Genomic DNA, 26,927 nt, shown 5'->3' with positions numbered 1-26,927 from the left:
TTCATTTCACATTTGGTCTTTCTTCTGCTTCTTTTTAAAAGACAACACACCCAGTAAAGTCTCAGTAAAGTCTCCCTGAGGAAGGGTCAGAGTCAAATGTCAACAGAGCAAATAAGCCTACCATCTAGTTAGTCCCCATGGCAGTCAAAGGACCTGTTTCAAATCTGGGGAACCCGTTTCCTCTTTTCCTTTTTCCCTCACAGGTGCCTCAGTCCACCCTGCTCCCTTTGTACCTGGGTCACAGCATCTTCCCCTCTAATGCCCTGTCCATAATCTCCCATCCCCCCACCCAATGCCCCACCCTGCCTTTCTACCCTCCCCAGCCCTACCCAAGTACAAGTACACTCCCTAAACCATCTCTGATTAAGTCATTTCTCTGATAAAAATTCCACAGCGGTTTCTCATGGTGCTCAGGATCAATTCCAAACCACTCAACATGATTCAAACGCCCTGCAGGTCCTGGCCACAGACCACATCTCCAGATCCTTCTGCAGAGCCTTGAACGGTCTGCTCTCTCCAGTCTAAATGAATTACTCACCACTTTTTGAGTTCATCTGTTCCATGTCTTCAGACATACTGTTTCCCTAACTGACATCTATTCCTCCTTAAACATTCACCTCAAAGGCCCGCTAGACCTGCAAGCGTTCCCTGACCATCCCCACTCCCACTCGTTTTGATGTCCCCCATGGCACTCTGAGTATCACATTTATATCTCAAGGAAAACCCTTTCTTACTCTTTACTATAATTGTTGATTTGCTTGTCTATTTTCCCCACTATAGTCTCCTTAAAAGCAGAAAATATTTTCTTGGACTTTGTGTTCCTACCACCTGTCCCAGTGTATAGTATTAAAAGCCCCTTGAATGAAAGAACTACATATAACATAAGGCAGAATGAGGTAGATGCTGTCACCTTCTGCCTTATATGGCAGTGAGTAAAAGCATAGCTTCTTGGAGACCAGAAGGCTTGGGTTCACACTGTGACTCTACTATTTACTAAGTGATGATAAGTTATCTTATTCCTCTGATCCTCTGTTTCCTAATTTGTAAGGTAGATATATACACTTGTTTTTTTACAGAGTTATTTTGAAGATTAAATTAAATAAAAGAAATTAAATGTTTAGTGGGAGGACTGGCACATAGTATGCAATGTGTAGTAGTAGCTGTTAGTGTTGTCGTTACTCTTTTTATTACTATCAAAGCACAGCCAATAAAAACTTAAAAGGCCATTTGGGGTGGGGTGGGATATATTTACCTTCATTTTAAAGATTCATTGTATCATTAAAATAGAATACAAGACTCCCAGGTAATCCACAATGAAACATCATAACTAAAACAGCATAAGCAGACTGGCAAGCCAATCTTATTTTGCCAACAAAAGTTTTGCCAACAAAACTTATTTTATTCAGTTCCTCTTCATGGTGTGGTGGGGAAAAGGATACTCTACTTTAACTGTAATCATTAAATCACATTTTTTTTGTTGTTGTTCCCACGTTCACCCAATACAGATCTTTCAAGAGGCATTGCACTTAGCACTGAGTGACGAGTTTAAACAACATTGAATACTAGGACATATCCTGATCTCTGAGTAGAAGGTCTGGCTTAACTATGGCATTGGCCAGCCGTGTGATCAAGGGTAAGTCACACCTATTCGGGTAGCTGTTGTTTCTTCATCTATGTAGTTAGAAAAGTGGACTATCAGATCTCTAAGGTTCCTCACTTCACCAAAATCATGATTACAAGTGGAAGCGTGGCCCCTACTCTACAAAAAAATTGTAATTAAACTATCAAAGTATAAGCGACCTGGTATTGCCCATTTTGTCCCCTCTCCCTGCTGTTCTCAGGATACTGCCAGACTAATACTCAGTTTTCATGTAATGGAATCCCCAGAATGTGGAAGGTGGAGAAAAAACAAAAGCTAAATGGGTGGTTATCTGGAGGAGAGCAGAGAGAGCTGCAAACTGATAGAGCAGGTGGGTGGAGAGGAAGGATGTGGGAGCAAGAAGAGTTGGGGGAGGAGACTGAGAGAGTATAGGGATGGGATGGCATAAATGAGGGGAAAGTTACAGGGCACTGCAGGAGGTAGCTGGGGATCTTCATGAGTTGCCATAAAATATAATCTCCATTCCTACTTATGTTCTTCAAGACAGACAAGTGAAACAGAGTCAGGGCTTCCCTGGTGGCGCAGTGGTTGAGAGTCTGCCTGCCGATGCAGGGGACACGGGTTCGTGCCCCGGTCCAGGAAGATCCCACATGCCTAAGAGCGGCTGGGCCCATGAGCCATGGCCACCGAGCCTGTGTGTCCGGAGCCTGTGCTCCGCAACAGGAGAGGCCACAACAGTGAGAGGCCCGTGTACCGCAAAAAAAAAAAAAGATTCAGAAGGTCTGTACTTCCTTGAATGTAGCACCTCCTGAGGGATTGGACCAAATGGGTCAGAGCGTCAGTGGACTTACACCAATTAGTGAGAAAACAGAGAGAGGTACCAATTGATATGCCCACAAATATGCGTACTCTGAGTATGTGTTTAATTCTCACAGTAAAGGAGATGAATGAAGTATGATTTGAGGTGCCTTAAGAATACTGTAAAAAAATTAAAAGGTTGACATTTTAGAGATAAGGGAAAGAGAAAAGTGGTGAACTTCATTATCATCCAATGATAAGCCGTCAGGCCTAATGAAATCCATGTAAATGATATAATTGACAAAAGTAAAGAAAGTATTCCAATACTGTGGATGGAAAATTATTTCACAAACGTGAGGATTACTCAAAAAGTTTAACTTTTTTTTTCCTCTCTTTTTTAACATATGTTAATAAGGCATGTAACTTAAGTCTATGTTTTTTAAAAGGTATGGCTACCTTTCTACTCAATGAGGCTGAATTTTTAAGGAGAATAAATATCAGTTAGGGAAACAACATAGTGAGGACATGGAACCTGATATACTCAAGGAATCATAAATCATTTAGTTAGACTAATTAGGGGAATAATAAGTATAATATAACAAAGATTATCCTGGTTGCAGAGTGTAAGATGGCATAAAAGGAAGCCTAGTTAGGAAACTGGGGCAATAATCCAGCTGGGAAACAATGGGAACGTGAACCAAACAATGTAATTGAGGATGAAGGGGGAACAAAAGACTTGGGTTCAAGTCCCAACATTCTCACCCTCTATACATATGATCTTGGACAAATTACTTCTCTAAATCTTAATTTCATAAACTAGAAAATGTGAATAAGAGTACATAGGGCTGCTGAAAGATTTTTAAAAAATAAGACATGCAAACCATTCAGCACAGTACCTGGACTGAAAAATATAGACATGGAAGTACTCAGCAAATATGTGGGAGTTAAACTATGAGGTTGTCCAAGTAGTAAGTATGGAGTAGACAAGGAGAGGGCCAAGGTTGCCTAGGTTAAGAGGGTGGATTTCTGACTCCTTAAATTCTAACCCTCCTGCTCTTCCAGAATTCCACTGCTTCTTCATGGAAGATAAGACACATACCATGTAAGTGATGACACTGCCACTACCAACCAGCTATTTGCTTCCTGGTAGCTCTGTCTATGGCTCATGTTTAGAACTAGCAGCAAGAAACAATAGGAAGAAAGCATAAGTGAAGGTGTGTGGTCTGCCTTCTTGATAAACCCCATTCCCCACCCGGCCTCATGAAGCTGTATGATTTTTCTCAGTGTTTCAGATAGGATGGAAAAATGAGGCCTGCTTTTTTGTGCTGTTTTGATTCTGAGGTTTAATTACTGTTGTTTCTGGGGAATTCATTGCTTTAATTAATAATGTGCCCTGAATCTCTTAAGTGAAGAATGCCATTGAAAACATGAATATGTAATGAGTACAGCCTTCTTTATCCCAGATGAGGAGGGTGGCTGTTACTTGGCTATCACCTCTCAGTGCAAGTACAAGGACCTCAGGTACTAAAAGGAGCTGGGCTTCAAGGTTTTATTTGCATGTCTGGTTTCTTTTTAGTTCAAGAGTTCTTTTGTTTTATTTAAAAGCTGGGTCTATTAACAAGGAAACCAGAGGGAAAAAAACAATCAACTTGCTTCGGTGCCCTTTCAGACCTCCTCTTAACTGCTTATAAATCAATAAGCTAATTTCTAAATCAGGGTTTCTCAATCTCAGCACATTTTGGACCAGATAATTCTTGCTTGTAAGAGGTTGTTTTGTGTATTGTAGGATGCTTAGCATATCCCTGGCCTCTAGTAGCATGTCCCATTCGCGACAATCAAAAAAGTCTCCAGAAGGAGGCAAGAATATACAATGGAGGAAAGACAGTCTCTTCAGCCAGTGGAGTTGGGAAAGCTGGACAGCTGCACGTACATCAGTGAAGTTAGAACACTCTCTCACACTATACACAAAAATAAACTCAAAATGGCTAAAGACTCATGTCACCATAAAATTCCTAGAAGAGAACATAGGCAAAACATTCTCTGACATAAATCATAGCAATGTTTCTTAGGTCAGTCTCTCAAGGAAATAGAAATAAACAAATAAGACCTAATCAAATTTATAAGCTTTTCCACAGCAAAGGAAACCAGAAACAAAATGAAAAAACAACCAAAGGAATGGGAGAAAAATATTTGCAAATGATGCAACCGAAAAGGGCTTAATTTCCAAAACGTACAAACAACTCATACAACTCAATAACAAGAAAACCAAACAAGCCAATCAAAAAATGGGCAGAAGACCTAAATAGACATTTCTCCAAAGAAATGTCTTGTGCCTATCTTGGCCAATGGGCACAAGAAAAGATGCTCAACATCGCTAATTACCAGAGAAATGCAAATCAAAACTACAATGAGGTACAACCTCACACCGGTCAGAATGGCCATCATTAAGAAGTCTACAAATAACAAATGCTGGAGAGGGTGTGGAGAAAAGGGAACCCTCTTGCACTGTTGGTGGGAATGTAAATTGATACAGCCACTATGGAGAACAGTATGGAGGTTCCTTAAAAAACTAAAAATAGAGCTACCATATAACCCAGCAATCCCACTCCAGGGCATATATCTGGAAAAAACTCTAATTTGAAAAGATACATGCACCCCAATGTTCATAGCAGCACTATTTATAATAGCCAAGACATGGAAGCAACCTAAATGTCCATCAAGAGATGAATAAAGATGTGGGGTGTGTGTGTGTGTGTGTGTGTGTGTGTGTGTGTGTGTGTGTGTATAAAATGGAATACTCCTTAGCCATAAAAAAAAGAATGAAATAATGCCATTTGAAGCAACATGGATGGACCTCGAGATTATCATACTAACTGAAGTAAGTCAGACAGAGAAAGACAAATACCATATGATATCACTTATATGTGGAATCTAAAGTATGACACATTTGAACTTATTTACAAAACAGAAATAGACTCACAGACATAGAAAACAAACTTATGGTTACCAAAGGGGAAAGGGGGTGGGGGAGGGATAAAATAATAGTTTAGCATATACAAACTAATATATATATATATATATATATATATATATATAAAAATCATTTTGCTGTACACCAGAAACTAACACAACATTATAAATCAACTATACTTTAATAAAAAAAAAAAATGTCTCCAGGCCTTTGCAAATGTCCCCTGAAGGCAAAATTGTCATGGGTTGAGAACCACAGGTCTAAATGAAGGACTTAGTTTGCAGGACAGTGAAAGCAAGGCATATTAACAAGCAATAAACATATGTTCATTGAGGACTTGAAAAACACTGTGCTTGGTGTTGTAGGAAATACAAAAATGCTAAAGTATTATGTAACATTGGGAAAGTCCTTGGACCAGCGGTCTAGATCCACGTCTGCTGCTTACTAGTCATGGGTCCTTGAGCAATTCATTTATCCTTTCTGAGTTTCCTCATCTTACTAAGGAACAAGTGTGAGAAACGTAGGGTGCAGGAATATATGTATTTGCAATTGGATGAACAGTCTTTATAGTCTTATCTAAAGGTCTCTAGTAGTGAATCCAAAGTCTTTGTTTGCTAATCTGATCTGACTAACATTTTATTAATGACTTAAATGAATGAGGACATAATCGACATGTTGATCAAATGTAAACACAACATGCACTTGGAATGGCCATTAGCTGGATAAAAGCACCAGAACTGAAGACGATACTGAAAAGCCACATCTAAGCAAAAGGTATTTGCATACAGATAATGTAAAGTCATGCATTTGGACCCAGAAATTCACACCAGAGCACAAATACCAGATTGGGGAATTCAGTGTGTATGTAGGTGAGCAAGAAAGAGAGTAGTAGAAGATGAGATAAGAGATAAAGGAGTTCAAATTATATAGGGCCTCACATCTCATATTAAGAGAACTTTGTCATTTACTTGGAGTGAGGAGGAAAGTCATTTGAGGGTTTGAACAAAGGACTAACAGACTGGACCAAATTTTTATTTTATCAGATTACTTTGGCTGCTGCATTGAGTATAAATTAAATGGGGATAAGAACAGAAATAGGGAGACCAATGAGGAGGCTACTGCAGTAAACCAGGAGAGACACTGCAGTGACTTAGATGAGGTGTAGCAGGAAGATGTTACAGATTAGATTTGGGTTGTCAGAAAAAGAAGGGAGTCGATACTGACTCTAATCAAACAGAAGGATGGAGGGCCATGAACTAAGATGGGAAAGACCGAGGGAGCAGATTTTGGATAGGCAAGTTGAATGGTATAAATGTAACACGAAAAGAAAATAGCTGTGAAGGAGAAATTTGGCTCATTCTACAAAATTTTTGAAAAAAATAAACAAAACAAGATGTAGAGTTTACAGGTATGACCATCTGATTCTGGATAAGAAAGAATTGGCAAAAATGAAATGGGTAACCATGTGAAATAGTGACTTAATAATACCAACCTTAGCTCATACTTCCCATGAGCCAGCCACTGTCAAGGACTTTGCAATTATTATCTCATAATCCTCAAATCAGTCCTATTTTACAGATGAGCGAATCATAGCTCGTAAGTGATTAAGCTACCCAAAGGCTGGTCTAGGTTCAGATCGGCAAAACTGATAACTCTAGGTGAGCTAAGATTAAATTTTCTGCGGTTTTACTATTGCTTCAACTAGTAAGCAATGCAAAGATACACAGAAGAGCAAGATGGGAAAGAGATAAATCTCTCTCGTGACAACTTTATTTTTCAAGCATACCTAAAGTGGAGTAGTTTCAGCAGCTCATGTGCTGTGGAGATCCTCCAGGTTGGAAGAATCTGCAACACTGTACTTACCCTTCATTTCTTTTTAGTCTGGGAGAGAACCACGTCATTTAGACCCTAGTGTTGTGGTTCCAGAGTCAGAATTTCTGGTTGAGCCACTGTTACCTAATCCAATTATCTGCCTGTTTTGGCTCTTGCATGGCCAGTGTGCCCACTTGATTCTTCAGTGCAGCTGGTCTGGCCATGGCCTGCCATAGCAGTGAGCTAGGATTTGAGCCCAGGCAATCTGATTCCTGAGTCTGGTCTTAACAACTGCCCCACACTATCTGCACGTAAAAGCTTTCAAAAGGGACTCAAAATTCATTTGGAAAAACGTAGTGGAAGAAATTTAAACCTCAGATATGGCATGAACTAGGTAGCTAATAAAGCAACTTCGAATGTCTAAAACATAATGCTACCTCTCTGCTAACCTGTTGGGTTGGTGAACTCTAATAAAATGTAGGAAAGAACTGGAGAGGTGTTCTTGTTATATATTCCTGCAGAACGGAAATCTAAATTGCGACTACATCTCTACCATTGGGATGTCCTCCGTTCTACACCTTACTCAAATTTCTTGTCTCCAAGTAAACCATATGTGGTGTCTTCACACATATTGTTTCTGCTTCCAGAATACCTCCTCTTACCCTCTTTTCACCTGGATAACAACTACTTCACGACTGGAGTAAGACACCATCTTTTCTGTAAAGCCCTTTAGCATCCCATCCTCTATCCAGTCAGCTTTGACCTCTCCTTCCTCTCTGCTCCCAGAGACAGCCTCTTGGACCTGCCTCTTGCACATTGCAAAGTGCTTATCTGATTGTCATATGTATATTTATTTACTTACAGGTTTCCTCCGACAATATAGCCTCCTTTCCTTGGATTGCTGATAATATTTTTTCTGAGCTCTTTTCCAAGATACTGTTACAAAATGCTGTTGCTGACCATTTTGCATTCATCTGTGTAAGTATATTTCTGGCTAGCACATGCAGGATGAATTGGAAAATGAGATGGGGAGTGCAGGAATCCATATTTGAGGTCCTTGCAATAGTCTAAGGTGTAGAGGGTGAGAATGGAAAAGAAGAGGATTAAAGGAAAAATGCAAGAGATGTTGTGGAGGAAGGGTGAGAGATGTAAACATATGAGAATAAATAAAAAGTCTTTTTTAAATGAATGAATGTTTCTGAAAATATGGCTATAGAAACATTAAGTGAAACCCCTTCTAGAACAGCACACCAGAAAATGCTAGGAAAGATTTTTCTTAAAACAACAAAATTTTGAATGTATAACTCAGCTAGTGGGAAGGAATAGAATTATTCAAAGTTCAACAATGCACAAAAAATCACGTAAGTACCAGAGCCAAACTTTTCCTTGGAGGCATTTACTGAGTTCTGATGGTCTAAAGTCTGAATTTTAATGGGCCACTGGCAGTGAACAGGAGACAGAGCCAGAAGCTGAGCAAAATGGGAGGTTGTATCAAAGACCCCTTTCACAAGAGTCAGGACCACCAAGGGCAATACTCTCAATGAGTGAACTAGAAACAACCTCTCCCTAAAAGAGAGTCATGGAGATACCACCTTTCTCAGCCTTAGCTTTGTCTGATAAGGAAAAAATATAAAGAAAAAAGAAAAAATGTCTCCAAAGAAATTCTTCACCCAGATCTGCATTCTCATGGTTTGAGGGCCAAAAGCCACACTGCCCATGTATTTAAAACCCTAAACCAAAGATAATTTGAGTGACCCTTGGTCAACAGTGTTCCCAGAAACCTGGCAGAAAAATCCACTCTGCTCCAGAGAAATTAATTTTGGGCATAGACTCAAAGAAAATTCTGAGATAGAGTTCTAAGATATGTAAGTTCACAGTCAAAATTATCATACTGAAAAGGAAGCAAATCATGATGAGTGAAAGCTAGCATAAGAACAAACAGCAGATTAAGACAATAAAGAATAGATATTGGAATAATCAGACCCAAAATATTAAATAAGTATGTTTAATATGTTTCAAAAAATAAAAAAGTAACTTGAAAGTATTGAAAAGGCACAAGAGACTATTAGAATTGGCCAAGTGGATATAAAAGAGAACCAAATAAAAATTCTAGAAATGGAAAAAATTAAAATAAAAAAGCAAGAGATTAGATTCAGCAGTGGAGAGATTTAGTGAACTGGAAAGTAGAGATTAAAAGCAAATTACAAAACAATGCCCAAGAGAGACAAAAGGAAGATGTGAAGTAGAGAACGAGACACATGAAGGAGACAGTGAGAATGCCTGCTACACTCAATCACTTGGTAAAGAAACTCTGAAGGAAATATGAGCAGTAGCAACTGTAAAATTTAGGTAGACTTCAAAAGCTGCCTCCTGCCATGTAGATTTTAATACTAAAGGAGCATGGATAATTGCTGAGTACAAAGCTGCGAAGAAAGCCTGCCAACTTGAGGGAAAATACAGATGAAAGGGGAAATCTGACCACCCTTCTCTTCCTTCCTATTCAAAGTGATAGTGACACATTAATATAATCCCAAAAGAAAGAGGGAGCTGTGTCTTAAAGGCCACATGCCTAAGAATGAACTTGTAATGGGACCAGCAGCAGCATTGATTGTTGCTCATTCTCTCTGTTTATATAACACAATTGGAGTAATCTAGAAAATAATTATATGCCCCCTCCCTCCTCTTCATAAGTCATCAAAGATCTGTCTCTAAGAGAAGGTCTGAGAAGCCACCTGTGTATCCTGGGCATGGACATAAACATCCAGTGTACAGGCTGAGGAGACATTCCAAGGGGAAGCATAGCATTAGAAAGCAGATGAAGGGATGTCCCTGGTGGCGCAGTGGTTGGGAATCCACCTGCCAACTCAGAGGACATGGGTTCGATCCCTGGTCCAGGAAGATCCTACATGCCACAGAGCAGCTAAGCCCGTGCACCACAACTACTTAGCCTGTGTGCCACAACTACTGAAGCCGCGTGCCTAGAGCCCAAGAGAAGCCACCTCAATGAGAAGCACGTGCACAGCAACAAAGAGTGGCCCCCGCTCGCCACAACTAGAGAAAGCCCGCAAGCAGTGACAAAGACCCAATGCAGCCAAGTAAATAAATAAATAAATAAATAAATAAATAAATAAATAAGCAGATGACATTGAAGGAAGTTTACCCCATGCCCTCTTCTCTGGATCTTGTCCCTGCTATTATAAAACGTCATGCACTTCATTTTATCACACCTCTAGCTACACATAAACAAGGATTTCCCAGTAAATAAGAATTTTATGATTTTTTAATTATAAAAACAACATAATGCTTTCTTTTGCCATTTTGAACAAAATAAGTATGCGTACAAATTCTCAAGTTTTTGTTGGGCAAATCAAGAAATATGCATTGTAAGATTTTTACATAATAAAATTGTTTTCTCTTTTCACCTCAATTTTTAATCAATGCAAAATAATAGCTAATATTATTGATTGTTTAACATGTCCAGGCACCATTCTAAATACCCTACATGAATTATCTTATTTAATTCTCATAACTCAATAAGGTTGGCACTATAACTGATTTGCAAGATATACGTTTAACCTGTGATAGCCACTTAAGATACCCACCCATTTTACTTTCCTTTCCTGCTCTCCTCATACCCACTTCAAAGCGCCTCAGATTAAGCTCAATGAAGAACTTACCATATGAGACCAAAAAAAAAAAAAAAAAAAAAAAGAAATCTGAGCAAACTAGAATGGCTCATCTTCCCAGACCTTATGCCCTTGCTAGAGGAAGAAATATAAAAACAAAAATGAGATGAAGAATAGGAAGAGTTTTTTGGGGGTCAGATTCAAGTTCCTGGGTGCTTGAGTTTGTTGCATGAACACTTGCTCCCTCACTCCTGATTTGGGGGAGCTCCATAAGCCAGACAGCTGTGTTACGGTGAGACTACAGGAAGAGGAGACTGGCACCTTACTTGCCAATTGCTTATCTGCTGAGCCTCAGGGCTTGCAACCAGAACTTGATGAAAGGAATTTTAGGAAGAAGGGATAGGTATTGGCAAAGTAAGGCAGAAGAGAGCAGAGCTACTCTCTGAGGTCAAGAGGTCAAGATCAGGAAGACTGGGACATCAAAAGATGAATAGGAAGGGAAGGAAAGGCATTTGCCAAATGGACCACATTCGTCACAGCTGTAGGTTAGATGACTGTCAGGTGAAAGGTGCAGCCAAATACTTCACAGAAACCACACAGATGCCTAGACAGCTGCTCAGAGACAAGTCCATCACCATCCAGATCTGTGGGTCTCCCTCATCAGGAGATTTGGAATGAACTAAATCAAAGGTGATGATCGACTCAGGAGTGTGCAGCCAATTAGCCATCACCAGATCCTAGTGGTCAAGAAAGTATCTTCTCCCTCAACATTTCTTCTACTTCCTTTCCTCCAGATACGGCAAAAGGAGAAAGGAAAACACTGCAGACCCTTTCTCAATGGAATTCTCCCAACTGAATGTATGTGTTATTTCAGATCCTTCAGGAAGCAAATGCCAAGATAGAATTAGATATACAAATAATTAATTGGAGGAAACAACTATGAAGAATAAGGGAGAAGGAGCAGGAGTGGATGGGGAAAAACTTCAGACCACGATGCTCACCTGACACTTGTGCAAGGACAGAAGAAGGAAGGAGGACTGGGAAGGCAGAGGCCCCAGACTGCAGTGGAGATCTCAGAAAGGCTTGACCAGGCCAGTGGGGTATTGTAGAGCAAAGTTTGTCCATTAGAGGAGCCCCATGTTGGGCAGGAACGGCCCAGCTCTAGTATACATACCTGCTTTGCTCGGTTATTGGATTTGAGCAGCCCAGGGAGCGTGTAACCTCCTTGTCATGGACACTTCAGAGGATCCCAGAGTTACAGCCTCTGGAGGCTGTCAGCTAACTATTTTCTTTGCAGCTTGTTCTCACTTCAAGGGAGATGTGGACAACACACTCCATTAGCTGCCACAAGATCCATTAAGTCTATTCTGGGATGATGATGTGGGCTTCACACTTGGACATTAGAGTGAACTTATAAATATTTTGCTCTAAGCCAGAGTTAATAAGATCCGTCACAACCTCTTCCCATTCAGCAGGTTATAACAAAGAACTAGGACACCTGGTTCATCTGCTCTACATCAGTCATTTTTCACATTCACCCCCTCCCACCTCACTGCTTCCTCTCACCTTTCAGCTACTTGTCTGTCCTATCAACACCCACTCTGGGATCAGGTCCACCTTCAGACAAAAAAATTTACCTTCAGTGCAGGTAATAGCTAAGTATAGTTTGGTCACTGCTTTTAATAGTTGACAAAAGGATGTGTGAATATTTTTGACTGGTTTCTGTCTTAGCGTCTCATTCTTGTTTAAAGAGTAAAAATGTGGTCAAGAAAGAGGAATCACCCCTAATTTGGAATAAATCTCAAATCAAGCATATAGTGGTATGAGAGGTTAGAATAGTATTGTTGAACTTAAAAGGGAGGTTTATTTGAGGAAATGGCTCAGAGTTAAGATCTGAAAAGGGGAGGGAAGAACATTCCAGGCAGAAGAATCAACATGTACAGTGGCCCTTAGTGACTGGGGTAAGGGTTCAAGATGAGACTAGACCAGGTGGGTAAGAGCCAGATCTTCTCACAGGAGTTTTCATTGTCCTAAAAGTAACAGTAGGGTTTTAATCAAAGGACTGGGATGGGTGGAAGATGATATGTTAGGATTTGTACTTTGAAAAAAATCCCTCCGGATGAAGAATGGAGAACAGATTGAAGGATGCATGAGGAGATATTAAGAGATATTTAGGAGTTTTGTTTTGTTTTAATAGCCCAGGTGAAAGATGAGGCTATCTTGAACAAAGAGAAATAGATTTTAAAAAAAAATTTAAATGGCAAAACATCCAAAACTCACTGGTAGATTAGATATGGGGCTTGAGAAAGAGAAGGGTGTCAAGATGTCTCCTAGGTTTCTAGCTAGCATACTGGATGAATGATAATGGCATTGACTAAAATAATAAATACCAAAAGAGAATCAGGTTGAAGGACAAAGCTGTGAATTCAGAATTAAACAGTTTACCGATTAGGAATCTTTTAGTCACAAGTTATTAAGAAGCCCAATTCAATCTGACTTAAACAAAGAAGAGAAGATATTGCTTCGCCTAATTATAAAATCTATTAGAGAGGCTGGCTTCACCAGTGGCCTCATTTAAGAATCAGATGATATCACCAGGATTCACCTCTCGACTCTACTTCCTCTCGACTGGCTACATTCTCAGACTTTACATGGTGGTTCCTGTACAACTTCAGGCTCACACCATCACAAGACTAGTTCAGTGTAAGAGGAAATTCTCTTCCCAAAAAGTTGAACAAAAATTCAAAATCTCATCTCTTTAGCCTTTATGGTCTTCTTCTGGGCATATGCCCAACCTTGAACCAATTACAATTGCTTAGGGTGATTAAATATGCTAATTGGATCCTGTAGCCTGAGGCTTAAGTCATATTCAAAAAGAAGTTCATGAATGAAAATGGAGGAGAGTTACATATCCCAAAACAAAATCATGTACCACTGCCACAAAAAGCATAAGGGAACACAGGGTAGTGAAAACAAAATATAACTATCTCGTTTAGGTGAACGTGATTTCTGAGATTAACAACAGGCAGGATGTGGTGGACATCTGAGAAAATCAAAGCTTCACTGATAAAGAAGGGGTACTTAAAATCACCTCTGAGCATTAGCAGAGGTCAAGACTATGGGCTTTCAGTAACAACTGGCTCAATACAAGAACATAGACCACATGGGACAAAAGCAACATAAGGAACCTCCAAGAAAATCTATTTTTGGTGAAGATTCTCTGGAAGGTCCATCAGATGTCTTGCTGTAAAATAATCAGAATTGAATTTTTTTCTGTTTATGTTTAATGCACATCATATGATGTGAGTTCAGTCAATCTTACTTTTTCCATTATTAAAGTATTGATACTCCTCCAGGTATCAATAGAAATATGTAGACTCCAGCACCTAGAATGGACAAAAGCATGACGACCACCCTCTTTATTTCCTGTTGTGTCAGCCAGACCTATTCCTGCCTGGGAATGCTAAACAGTACACACACACACACACACACACACACACACACACAAAACCCTTTGGGGGCTGTCTTGGTAAGATTGAATGTGAAAAATAGTTTCCACTAGAGGGTGCTAAGCCTCAAAATAAAAATACAAACCAAGTACGTAGGATTTTCCCATACTTTCCAATATTCATTGAGCAACTAATAACTATTAACCCGGACTCCCCAAAAAGCAGAGCCTGAGGCAAAGCTTATGTGCTACTACTTTATTATAGAATGCAATCCCAGGGAGCAGGAATGAGGGCAAAGGAAAAGGAGGCAGGGAAAAAGTGAGAGTCAGTCCAAGAAGTTGTATTACTGAGCCAGTCACCTCTTGCTATTAAACACAACTGACTCCTAGATCTTATTGTACCTTCCTCTAAGAGACCATATAAAAAGCTGCTTCAGGGCTTCCCTGGTGGTGCAGTGGTTGAGAGTCCACCTGCCGATGCAGGGGACACGGGTTCGTGCCCCGGTCCGGGAAGATCCCACATGCCGCAGAGCGGCTGGGCCCGTGAGCCATGGCCGCTGACCCTGCGCGTCCGGAGGCTGTGCTCCGCAACGGGAGAGGCCACAACAGTGGGAGGCCCGCGTACCGCAAAAAAAAAAAAAAAAAAAAAAAAGCTGTTTCATAGAACAGTCCATCCAGACTGGCTCAATCATCCATTGTTAAAGTTTTACCCAGTGGGGTATTAATTCCCTCCTTACGTCTGAGTTGCGAAAAAATACCTTGTCAAAGATAATGTCATGCAAACAGCAGTTGGAGGATGTTTGTCCTTTGACACTAAACGTTAATTATCACTTCTCATTTAATAAGACAACTAGTTGTGGGTTTCTTAGGTATTTCTTGGTTGAAAATAATTTCCATTAGACTTGCTAATCATCTAAGAAATTAGCTTTGTTGTTTATCTTTGAATTAGTCTTGTTTACCTTTGCCAAATGAATGCTACATTATAACTGATTGAATAAGCAGTGCTATTTGTTTTTAAGAACGAGAACTCTTTGTTTTTTCAAGTTGATTTATTTTGAAATATTTATAGCTTTCCCCATGGCTTCAGAAACAGACTAGGAAGACATTTAGCTGCTTTTAAACAACCGTTGTATAACACTACAAGCTTTTTTTCTGTTTGTCTACTTAGTAAATCAAGCATATGTTTTCTAGAAGGCTTTGTCTAACTGCCATAATATCAATAATTTGCATCCATTTGTCCTACCTGCTAAATAATTTTATGCTTTAGATCCTTATCAGTTATTCTTAACGTTCTTATAAAATGTGCCATTTTTACATTGACTTTTTATTTGGAAATAATTTCAAACTTACAAAAAGTTGAAAAAATAAAAATAGTACAAATGAATACCCATATGCCATATACTTTATCCAGATCTATCCATTTTTTAACATTTTACTCTGTTATATATGGTTGTCCATCACGGCCCTTTACCCCTAAATACTTCAATGTGTTATTTCCTTAAAATAGGGATAGTCTCTCAAATAATCAATTATATAATCTACTGTCCATATTCCAATATTACCAACCGATCTACTAATGTTCTTTATAGCATTTTTCCCTCCAATACAGGATCCAGTCTAGGGTCAGGAAGGTATTTAGCTGTCATATCTCTTCAGCTTCCTTTTGTTTGGAATAGTGCCACAGTTTGTCTGTGTTTTTTAAGACATTAATATTTTTGAAGGATACAGTCCCACCTCCCTTTTTTAAAAACAGAAAATTTCTCATTTTATGATTGTCTGATGTTTCCATGTGATTAAATTCTTTCTCCACCAGCAAATGCACAGGTGATGTTATGTCCTTCTCAGGGTATCACATTTGGAGCTCCATGACTTCTGTCTGTCCCTCATTGGAAATACTAGCTTTGATCACCTGGTCAAAGTGTTCTCTGACTTCTCCACTATTGTTTTTTATTCCTCCCTGCAACTAATCAGCAATCTGTGAGAAGACACTTAAGACCATACAAATATGGTTTTGCTGTTCCAAAGCAAAATTTCTCTTTAGATTTAGCATGGATTGATTATGCTTGGCTAATCCAATCTTCACTGTGATGGTTGCAAAATTTGTGAGTTTTTCACTGCAGAACAGTCAGTCCTTGGCATTCTGCTGTATGCAAGAGCCCTTCCTTCTCCCCCATTTATCTATCATCAGTAGGGACTCATGAATTAATATGCTTTTCAATGGTTTAGATTTCATTATTGAACTTTATTTTGCTACTTAGATTGTCCCAGATTTGGCCAGTGGGAGCCCTGCCAAGCTAGCTCCCATGTCTTTGTGACATCTTTTTTCCCCAGCATTTCTTACTATCTGGTACAACAAGATGTTCCAGGTTCATCTTGTACCTACCCGGCTCCAGTTCTAGAAACCAGATATTTTTCTAAAGAGCCCTACTCCTTTTAGTGGGGAATGGTATTAGAGATCAAGATCTGGGTGATAATGTACGTTCACTGCTACTGTTGGGGGAGAGGGATCTTTGCTTCTTGGCTCTTTCAACCAGAGATAGAAAATCTGTGCGTACACATGCATACAAATGTTCATATATACATTAATATTTAAAAATAAAAATACATAGGCATGCCCACACACACACACACACACACACATACACACACACACACACACACACACACACACACACACATTTTTTTTTAAGAAATCAAGTGTTCACACTGGTTCTTCCAATTCCAATTCATGCCTACGGAGTTCTTTCTTTCTCTTCTGTATTCCCTATTTGTATGGCCATGCTGCACAGAAAGAATTCCGGTTCCCAACAACATGCTATGTATGCATTTGCTCAGTCCTATGATGCATCTAAAATGGTTTCAGAATTTTGCCAATACTACTAAAAATACAATACAATAAACAAAACTACTGAAAAGAGTTAAAGATTTATTTCCAATTCTCACCTCCCCTACTGTTCCACCCCAACACACACAGCTATACACACCCTGTTCTGGCCACAACTAATGGTGTAGAGTCAAATATATATACGGTCAATAAAGGCATATTTTGTAAACTTTGCTATTTTTATTACTCTTAACAAACAGGATAACACATGTTAGCCTTCTCCTTTCCTAGACATGCATATATGTCAGCACACCTCTTCACATGACATATTACCCAGCCCTTCCTTTCCTTTTGGACTATGCCATTTTATAATCTATCCCATATGCAGCTTTCAAAAAAAAAAAAAAACTTCCTAAGGTGTAGCTTCACACATGCCATGATACTGTTCAACAAAACTTTCTATCACTTCCAATTACCCAAGACAAAGAAACAAGTTCATCTTCCAAGCCTTTTGTAATAGGGTCCCAAACTAGCTCATATATCCTAGCTCCCCAAATTACAGTCTATATCTGATTCTGGTCAAAATGGATTATTTGCTGTTTCCCAAACTGTTCCCATACTTTGTCTCATGCAGTTCACACTTGCTGGACGCCTTTTATTATCAGATCACTTGCCTTTTAAAACCCTATCAGTCCTTCAAGGTTCATCTCTAATACCACCGGTTCTCCCATGATGGCTTTTATTTTTCCAATTTATGCTGATTTTAGTTATGGTCGAAAAATAATTGTTTTCTGTATATATTATCAAAAAGAATTTATTTTCTATCTAGTATTTGGAAGAAACTGTGACAGAGACCAAAATAACCTGTATCTACTAATATATTGTGGGGTCTTGATGATTTGACCTTGGGGAACCCAACTCATTGTTGGTGGATCCTAATTTCATTACCAAATAGCTGTGTGGCCTTGGACAAGTAATCTCTCTGGCCTAAGTTTATCATCAATAAAATAGACATAAAAAAAGTATCTTCACTGGAGAATTGCTGTGAAAAACAGAAATAATCTTGCACATAGTAGCCTGTTTTGTCATTGCTGCTGAATGTGCTTAATAAATGTCTCAGATGAATTGGGATCCAAGACAGACCGAATTCTAATCCCAACTCTACCAACACCTTGGACATATCACTGCAGCTTTCTAGGCTTCCTTATCTTCCATCACGCACAAAGCCAAGTGGTGAAGCCCACGCCCTCTGACTGAGTCAACCTGGCTGAGTCCCTAGGTGGCAGTGTCTTGGGTTTAGGCCCATACTCTGTGTGGCCACTAGCTGGCAGGATTGCCACATGGTTGCTTGGCCACTCCCCATCTCCACCTCCATCTCCACCTCCAGGAAGGCCTTGCCTTAGGGACTTTGGACCAAAACAAACAAAACAGTCCAGGCTAGCTGCAGCCAAGGCTTCAGAGTGGAGTCTTATGTGGCTATAAAAGGAGAAGAGGAAGCAAGATCTCCAGCACTCTTGTACAAGCCTAGAGGAGGGACTAGGATTCCAAGGACAGCTGACATCTCTCCAGCCCATCTATCACATGGTAGATGCCCCTGTAAAGTGCTACAGGTGACCCAGGTCAACACCAGGGTGCCCTCTGAAGAATCAGATGCTGCCTCTCTTGGAAACCATATCTCATGCCTCACGAAATACTTGTGAAAATTTGGGACTTGGGCTTGTAACGTCCAAATGGGTGAGCAACTCACTTTGATCTCTTCGCTCCTCAGTTCCCTTTGTTGTAAAATGAGTGTAAATCAGGCCTCTGATCTCCTTGTTTTGTCTTCCGTGCTATAGGCAGTGCAGAATCCTGGAAATAATGTGGGCTTCGTGAACACACAGACTTGCTCTAAATCCTGTTCTTTCCATTTGTATAAATCTGAGGAACGTTTCTAAGTTTCCTCATCTACAGAATGGAGATAGAAAAGCTATTGATTTCGCAATTTTTTTTGATGAATGGAATGAAATAAAGTAAGTGAAAATGGCACATAAAGTTGCTTAATAGTGTTAATTCCCATCCCTGATTATAAAAATACAAAACAGCACGATTTCATAGTCATTAAAAATGGGTACACATGCATAAAAAGGACAAGGTCAATATGTACCAAGCTCTTAGGATTTATCTCTAGTGATAAAAATTCAAGTGATTAATATTTTCCTCTTTATAGCCCTCTGTAGTTTCTAAATTTTCTAAAATGAACCTTTATCACTGTTGTTCCTTTTTTTATTGTGGTAAAACATACATAGCATAAAATCGACCATTTTTAAGTGTACAGTTCTGTGGTATTATGTACATTCCCAATGTTGTGCAGCCACCACCCACTGCCATCCATCTTCAGATGCCTCTTATCATCCCAAACTGAAACGCTGTACCCATCAGATCACAACCTGCATTCTTCCCTCCCCTGCCCCTAGTAACCACCATTCTACCTTCTATCTCTATGAATTTAACTATTCTAGACACCTCATGTAAGTGGAATCATGCAACATTTGTCCTTTTGTATCTGGCTTATTTCTTATTTCACTTAGCTTAATATTCTCAATGCTCATCCGCGTTGTAGCACGAATCAGAATTTCCTTCCCTTTTAGGATTAAGAAATACTCCCTTGTATATGTATACATACATATATATATATATATATATATAATATTTTGTATTCATTTATCCATCAATGGATATTTGGATTGTTTTTATCTTTTTGGCTATTATGAATAATGTGAACAACAGTGTACAAATATCTCTTTGAGTCCCCGCTTTTAATTCTTTTGGGTGTATACCCAGAAGTGGAATTGCTGGGCCATATTGTAATCTGTGTTTAATTTTTTAAGCAACTGCCATGCTCTTTTCCATATCAACTGCACCATTTTACATGCTTATTTTTTTTATATATTTAAAAGCCGTCCTATGGGCGTGAAGAGGTGTCTCATTGTGGTTGTTACATTTATGTAATGTGCCGATTTGCATTTCCCTAGTGACTAGTGATATTGATCATCTTTGCATGTTGTTAAGTAACTAAAAACAAAACCCTTCCTACTAAACAAATGAATATATTATGAAACAGAATATAATATTTGTACACATTTTCAAATTGAAACATGAGACTTCAAAGAAATTTCCTGTATGTGGTGGGCAGCTTAGATCTATACCCCTAGACTCCCCAGGAGTCCTCATTCCTTCTTCTCCACCATGGGGATGGGTCAGGAAACCATTTGCAAAGACTGCTGGTCCCTGAGTTCACAGGAGGAGAAAGGGTGTAAGAGGCCAAGAAGGTTACATCTAATAAGATAAAGTTTCCAGAGGAAAGTCAGCCCCGAATTAAAATGAAACCCATTCAATAAACATTTAAGACACCTGAAAGCTACTCTGCATATGACAGTGATCAAGTTACTCCTTGTGAAGTAGTGAGTAAAACAAACATTGAATTATGGTGTGACAAAGCGAGAGAGTGGCATGGACGCATACACACTACCAAACGTAAAATAGATAGCTAGTGGGAAGGAGCTGCATAGCACAGGGAGATCAGCTCAGTGCTTTGTGTCCACCTAGAGGGGTGGGATAGGGAGGGTGGGAGGGGGGAGATGCAAGAGGGAAGAGATATGGGAACATATGTATACGTATAACTGATTCACTTTGTTATAAAGCAGAAACTAGCACACCATTGTAAAGCAATTATACTCCAATAAAGATGTAAAAAAAAAAACCATTGAGCACTTGTTACAACAAACAAACATTGAGCACTTGTTACCAGTTTAGTGGGTACTACCGATGTAGAAGTACAGTACCACAGGAGGGTATAATAGGAGGATTTAAACAATGGAGTACAAGAAGCCCAGAGCCAGACACTAAACTGACATGTCAGGAACTCCAGAGGGAGATAAAAGGAGGTAAAAGGAACACATGGAGCAGTTATTCCCAAACATCTGTCTGTGGGCAAAGTGGTAGCTGATCAGCAGTAAAAAGAGAAAAATAAGGATACTCTCATGAGTTTTACATAAAGCTAAATTTACCCTGTACAGAACTATCACTAGGGATTAAATGTCCTTTCTTTTATAAAGTAAAAAATATTCTTAGGGGCTTCCCTGGTGGCACAGTGGTTGAGAGTCCGCCTGGAGATGCAGGGGACGTGGGTTCGTGCCCCGGTCCGGGAAGATCCCACATGCCGTGGAGCGGCTGGGCCCGTGAGCCATGGCCACTGAGCCTGCGCGTCCAGAGCCTGTGCTCGGCAACGGGAGAGGCCACAACAGTGAGAGGCCCGCGTACCGCAAAAAAAAAAAAATATATATATATATATATATATATATATATATATATATATATTCTTAATAAGCCAAAATAAAAGGAGCAAACCCACATCATTTCTTAAATTTCGTTGTGACCTTTAACTGCTCTGTAACATTTCAGTACTCTCAGCACTCCAGGAATTCCTGGCTAGGAGCAAGAAGCAGGTGTTTTGACATGGAGAAGGGCAAGCCAGTCAGGATGAGTGGAGACCCACAGAAGGCCTGGCCTAGGTTGGATCTCACGGACTCCAAGCCCTTCCAGAGAAGCCACTTGTAGGTGTTGCTACATGCAGCCCCCTCCCCAACCCTATCATTCTGAGCCAGGGACAGGGATTTAAAGAGACAGGAACCTGCTGACGTCTTTTGAACCTGTCTGTCCCAACCTGTAGAGAGGGGTTGGCACACTTTTTCTGTAAAGGACCATACAGTAAATATTCTAGGCTTTGTAGGCCATCTGATCTCTGTCATGACTACTCAGTGCAGATGTTGTAGCTCAAAAGCAGCCACAGACAATATGTAAACAAACTGCCATGACTGTGTTTCATTGAAACTTTATTCACAAAACACAGGCAGAGGGCCAGATCGGGCCCACGGTCCACAGTTTACCAAGGACTACTCTAAAGAGCCTCGTACATCCCAGATCAGACTCAGCAATAAAAACAGATCCCGGTCATTTTGTAGACATGAAACTTGTGGCATAGAGAGACTTGTGGTTTTGAGTTCAGCTTAAGCAGTTGTCTGCTGAACACCAATATCATCACCGTTCCTAGAATTTTATATCTAGCTGCTATACACCAAGAAATATACTAAGTACACCATACGGATTATTTTACTTAATTTGCACAACAACACTATAAAGGGCTATTACTACCATTTCTACTTTACAGCTAAAGGGATTGAGGATTGAGAGGTTCTGTAAGTTGCTGAGGCCCACACAGCTGGTGAGCAGTGGAGCTGTGTTGATAAAGCAGGAGACGTGGACTTCCGCTTCTAGCCACGATGGAGCAACAGGGACTAGATTCACATTCCCACCTTAAACAGCTAAGAAACTGAACAAAATCTATAAAAAGATCGTTTTCAGGCATTCAGTAAGTGGCACAGCGGGACAGTGATTCCTACGAGAAAAGAGGTGAGCCCTACCTAGGATGCCCCAACTCACTGTCTGCATAAAGTTTCCTGGCTAATACCAAAGGGAACAGGAACCAGACAGAACCCAGCCAAACAGAACCCAGCATCTGGAGTCTGGGAGGCCAAAGCAGCTAAAATTTCTGGGGCAGAGTACTAGAGAGGAAAGAGTCACACAGAAGGGAGCTCCAGAGACATGCAGAAGGTTTACCTTATGTCTTTAGCTGAGAACTAATCAGCATGTGTGTGCAAGAAACTACCAGTGCAAGGAGAGAACCATCAGAAAGGAGCATTCCTGGAGCTCACCCAGGGTTGGGAATATTTTATGTTCCTGTAGCCACAGTAAAAAGATCTCCTGATATATACCTACTCAAAAGGTATCACGTTAGTAGTGGGACTAAACCAGGCCTACCCTAAAGGATACTCTGGACCTGCCTAACAAAAATTAAAAGCAAGTCAAAAGAATCAGTTTGTTTCCAAGTAACTCAACTGCATCCCCCAAAACAAGGCTTAAAAGATATATAAAGGATTAGAGAAAAAAATCTGTGCCCAATCACATAAAATTCACAAAGTCTCCCACCCAACAAAAAAATAACAGGCATTCAAAAAAGCAGGAAAATATGCCCTTAAAACCTGGGGAGGCGGCACGGGGAATCAGTCAATAGAAACAGATACAGAAATGCCACAGATGATACAATTAATAGACAAGGATGTTAAAACGACTTCTATAAATATGCTCCATATGTTCAAGAAAGTAGAGGAAAGCATAAGCAGGACGAGAAATGAAGGATATAAAAAAGATCCATATAAAACTTCTAGAGATGGAAAGCAAAGAACAGTAATATCTGAGATGAAAGGTCACACAACTAGCAAGTGGCAAACCTGAGATTCTAACCCTGGACTGACTCCAAGTTTGGTTCACTGCACTACTGGATCAGTTTTGTAGCATAGGCGACTGACAGAGAAGGAAAATCAGTACCACTTTCTTAATTAAGCCAACTGGTTCACAGGTGTAAGTAGCATTTTTAAAATTTCCCTGAATGTATTTATTTATTTATTTTAACATGTTTATTGGAGTATAATTGCTTTACAGTGGTGTGTTAGTGTCTGCTGTATAACGAAGTGAATCAGCTATACATATACCTATATCCCCATATCTCCTCCCTCTTGCGTCTCCCTCCCACCCTCCCTATCCCACCCCTCTGGGTGGTCACAGAGCACCGAGCTGATCTCCCTGTGCTATGCAGCTGCTTCCCGCTAGCTATCTATTTTACATTTGGTAGTGTACAGGAATAAAGACGCAGACGTAGAGAATGGACTTGAGGACACGGGGAGTGGGAAGGGTAAGCTGGGACGAAGTGAGAGAGTAGCATGGACTTATATACACTCCCTGAATGTATTTAAACTGTCTTCAGCTTATGCTGCACGCTGGGATGGAAGCTAACTAGACACGGCCGTACATCATCTCTGGCAATCCAAGTAGAGAGTACTATAAAAAGAAACAAAAAACAACCATTGCTACCCAGTGTAAATCTAACCATGCCTGGTGAATTTGCTTAGTTCTCTTTCCTGCTGAGAATATTCATACCTCTTTTTTGTTGTTATTGAGACAACCATATATGTGATAAAAGAATGAAAGATCATTCATTGTTCTTCATCTCAGGGACTACTCAGATGCTATAGAGATTTCCCTGATCCATCAAAGACATAAGAGGCATCAAAGAAAGAAAGGACATGATTCTTAATGAGGAAAGAGCCTGCATATCCCCAGGGTTAAGTCAGTCCCTGATTCTGTCACCCACATTCCACCACAGTGGGGCTGGAGCTCATCTTTTGGCTTTTTAGGATATTTTCAAGAGCAATATTTAAACAGTAAAAAGGAATAAAGAGTTTTCATGTCCCTTTGCCACATTTATCTGTATACTATACATTGCTAATTATACCTGAGTTTATCTACTCAGGAAAAGCAGATTAAGAAAGACCATTGTTCCATACATCATATAATAACATCTTAAAATCAGACACAATCTCAAAGATCATCTAATCCTTCCCTGTCATTTTAAAGATGAAGAAACCTAGGCCACACACACAGATAATGGCAGAACTGTGACTAATATCTTTACTCCTCAGAAAACTGGAGTACATGTGGGAAGAAAAGGATCCACCTTTTAGAGGCTGTGGGCTGTTGGGCTAGATCCTTAACCTAGGGGACAAATATCTTCTGTGGATTAGATAAAATAATGTATGCATGTTGTATTAAGTTTACATTTATTTCAGTGGTTGCCCCATGTAAAGGGCCTACTAAATGGATTTAATGTCCCCAGAACCCATTGACTAGTAACCCTCTAAGAGACGGAAACCAGTTGGAATCAACACAAAACTGGAAAAAGTCTACCATCCTAAGAGCCTCATAAACATGTATATTTTCAAGGTCTAATCAAAATAACTGGGATGAAGTCTTAGGAAAGTGTAACTAGAATACAGCTTACGAGGGCAAAAGAGCTATGGCCTAATGAATTTATTTTAATCTTCCTAAAGAAAGATAACAATGGAAGAGAAGGCCTGGCCTGCATGGGAACTACAAAAGGGCAATGAAAGAACATAAATTGGCCATGTTGCTTCCATCTCTGTCCAAGAGAGGCGATGCCATGAATTGGATGACAGTGGCTGTTATTTTCAACCAGAGAACTCTTTCCTTTCTGTTTCTGTGTTTCCTCTTCTCTCCTCCCCTCTCCTCTCCCTTTATCTTCCTCCCCGACCCTCTCTTGGTCCCATTCAATTTTGGGCCATGTGCATGCAGATGTAAAGCCAATGCATCCATTTTGCTACCATAAAAGAAACCAGCCTTAGAATGAATACAGCATCTCAGGGGGCAGAGATAAGGCACATGAGGCGCGCGCACACGCACACACACGCACACACACACACACAGAACAAACAACTAAAACCAGAACTTGATAATACAGTGAGTGCTTAAATCAGTTCAACTCCAAGTTCATTCTCCTTTGGATTTCCAATTGTAGAAACTACCAAATCCTCGCACTCATTTCACCTATTTTGTTTCTTTTTTTCATTTATTTTTATTGAAGTATAGCTGAATTACAATGTTGTGTTAATTAGTACTCTACAGCAAAGTGACTCAGTTATACATATGTTATCTATAAATCACCTATTTTGAATTGTAGTTTCTGTTACTTGCAACAGAATGCAACATAATGAATCAAAATTGGTTCGTCATGAGGACTTTCCTACATGGGATATAATGTTCTAATCAGCCAGCATATATATGTGGTCCACCTGAAGGATGGTTTTCGAGCAAAATTAAAAACCAACATTAAGTTTTATGTTTAGGTCACATATGATTTTGTTTAGCACGATTCATTTACTTGTTGTGTGAGACGTGTCTTCTAGCCTTGTTGAGTGGATCATTTCTAGCAATACCAATATTTTCACATTTCTGGACCTACACATCTAAGAGCCAGACCCTGAACTGTGGCCTCCATGCTCCAGTGTTGCATCTTGTGTGACCTAGACTATGTGCCTGCTCTGTTCATCTCATCTCTCTCCTTAATGACTCCCATTACAGTGCTCTTTCCACCATGCCACATGCTCATTAGGTGGTTAATTACATCATGAGCTTGAAGTAATAAGATAGCATTTCTTACTATTTGTTAATTCAGATGGTAGGCCTTCCCTCCAATTAGTGTAAATTATTAAGGTTTTATTATATACATACATATGTGTTTATGTCTGTAAAGTTTCATTGATGAATAATGACTGTGCAGCCACCCACAGACCAGATGGAAATGATTGGAGAGCATTAAATAAAACATTGTTAGGTCATTTCCAGTATGTAATCAGCACCAGTGGCTGTGGTTAGACTTGTTAAATAAACAGATGGAGGAAAGGATGACTCACTGAGAACAAAAATTATTGAGGCCTTAGGTATCCCCAACACAGACCTTCCAAGGAAAAAGCTTGGAGACTGCTGAGCATGGCTTGGGGGATGTCCTAGGTTGAAGGGTTGGTGAACAGCACAGAATCTTTGCTCTCTGAGTATTGACTATAGTTTAAGGTTATAAAAACAGTCTCTCCTTCGCCCTTCCTCCTCCTTCCTCCTTCCCAACTTTCACTCCTTCCTTTATTTTTTTCTTTCTTAGAAACACTTATGAATGTCAAATATGTGCCACTCACTGGGCTGGGTATTAAAAAAGACATAATCCTGACCACCGCCCCTACTATTTCCTGGTTTTGTGGCCTTGGTCAAGTTGATTAACTTCCAGAAGCTCAATTTTATCATTTAAAACTGAAGATATAGTTGCCTCTCCTGTCTCTACTTTACAGGTTTGCTTTGAAGATCCAATGTCATTAGTGAGGTAAAAGGAAGGAAACCCCTAAGAATTG

This window comes from Stenella coeruleoalba (assembly GCF_951394435.1).
Source record: "Stenella coeruleoalba genome assembly, chromosome: 1".
In the NCBI taxonomy this organism is placed as follows: Eukaryota; Metazoa; Chordata; class Mammalia; order Artiodactyla; family Delphinidae; genus Stenella; species Stenella coeruleoalba.
The sequence above is the reverse complement of the archived record's forward strand: the minus strand, read 5'-3'. Positions refer to the sequence as shown.